Genomic DNA, 1,808 nt, shown 5'->3' on the forward strand with positions numbered 1-1,808 from the left:
TTTAGGGTTTATTTACCCCATCATGCAGACAAGATTGGGTCCTTCTACGGGTTTATTCCCTTTCATATATTTTTCATTTAATACAAAAGTTAAACCCATTAATATAGAAGCAAATAAAATAAAACAAACACCAACAAACTCGTCGTCGTTGAGGGTTATATTTAGCTGACATGCTTTCAGAGAAACCCCACAAAATATCACCAGAATCTGAAACACAAATAAAACACACTAAACCCTCATAAACCCTCATAAACCCTAAACCCTCATAAACCCTAATAAACCCTAAATACTGGATAGTGGATAATTGAGGATAAATATATTCTCCTTTCTTTTATAAGAAAGGATAATATATTTATGTTGGCACACTGAAAATATATAATACAACCGAAACCCTAAACCCTAAACCCTACACTCTTACAAACCCTAAACCCTAAACCCTAAACCCTAAACCCTGACCGCGAGCCACTGGGAGAGAGTGAGTTTTCTTTTGAGTATAACCGTAGACCAGACAATCAAAACCCCAAACCCTAAACCCTAAACCCCAAACCCTAAACCCTAAACCCTAACCCCTAAAACCTCGACTCTACCAACCCCTAAAACCTAAACCCTAAACCCTAAACCCTAAACCCTGACCGCTAGCCACTGGGAGAGAGTGAGTTTTCTTTTGAGTATAACCGTCGACCAAACCGCCGTCCATACAAGAGAAGAACTATCCACAACAATATACACTGCAGCACCCGCGTATATTAAACCAGCTGCAGCAGCAGAAACAAAAACTAATAAAAGGAGACAGATAGAGATAGATAGAGATAGAGAGAGAAAGGAGACAGAGAGAGAGAAGGGAGAGAGAGAGAAAAAGAAAGAAAGAAAGGAGAGAGACAGAGAAAGGAGACAGAGAAAAAGGAGACAAACAAAGAGAAAAGGAGACAGAGAGAGATACTACATCTGCTGCCGTTGCTGCTGCTGCTGCTGCTGCTGCTCCTGCTGCTGCTGCTGCTGCTGCTGCTGCTGCTGCTGCTGCTGCTGCTGCTGCTGCTGCTGCTGCTTCACCTTTTTTGAGGAGCTGATTGACGATGTCTAGCAGAGAGACAACCAGCCCCTTTCGCCAGTCGCACTCGCTGCACACAAAACCCTAAACCCTAAACCCTAAACCCTAAACCCTAAACCCTAAACCCTAAACCCTAAACCCTAAATATTTATTTAAAACCCTTTCTCTACTCAGCCTGCGTTCCCAGGCTATACAAGAAGGTCTCAGGTGTATAGGCAGCTTTATATTGGGGTGTATACTGAGGTGTATACTGAGGTGTACACTGAGGTGTATGCTGAGGTGTATGCTGAGGTGTATGCTGAGGTGTATACTGAGGTGTATACTGAGGTGTATACTGAGGTGTATACTGAGGTGTGGGGTGTATACTGAGGTGTATACTGAGGTGTATATTGAGGTGTATGCTGAGGTGTATGCTGAGGTGTATACTGAGGTGTGGGGTGTATACTGAGGTGTGGGGTGTATGCTGAGGTGTATGCTGAGGTGTATATACACCTGAGGGGTTGTTTGGTGGGTAGGAGGCCAACCATCATCATGGAGTAGTAGTGGGGGATTAGTATAGATAAAGCGCTAGCCTGTATACACAAAAAAAAGAAAAAAGAAAAAGGAGACAGAAAGGAGACAGAAAGGAGACAGATATATTATAAAGGAGACATATGATAGAGAGAAAGGAAACAGATGAAAAGAGAAATATATAAAAAGGAGACAGAAAGGAGACATAAAGGAGACATATATATATATATATATATATATATATATATAT

Source organism: Eimeria mitis, genomic scaffold (genome assembly GCF_000499745.2).
Source record: "Eimeria mitis Houghton genomic scaffold, Emh_scaff2390, whole genome shotgun sequence".
Taxonomy (NCBI): domain Eukaryota; phylum Apicomplexa; class Conoidasida; order Eucoccidiorida; family Eimeriidae; genus Eimeria; species Eimeria mitis.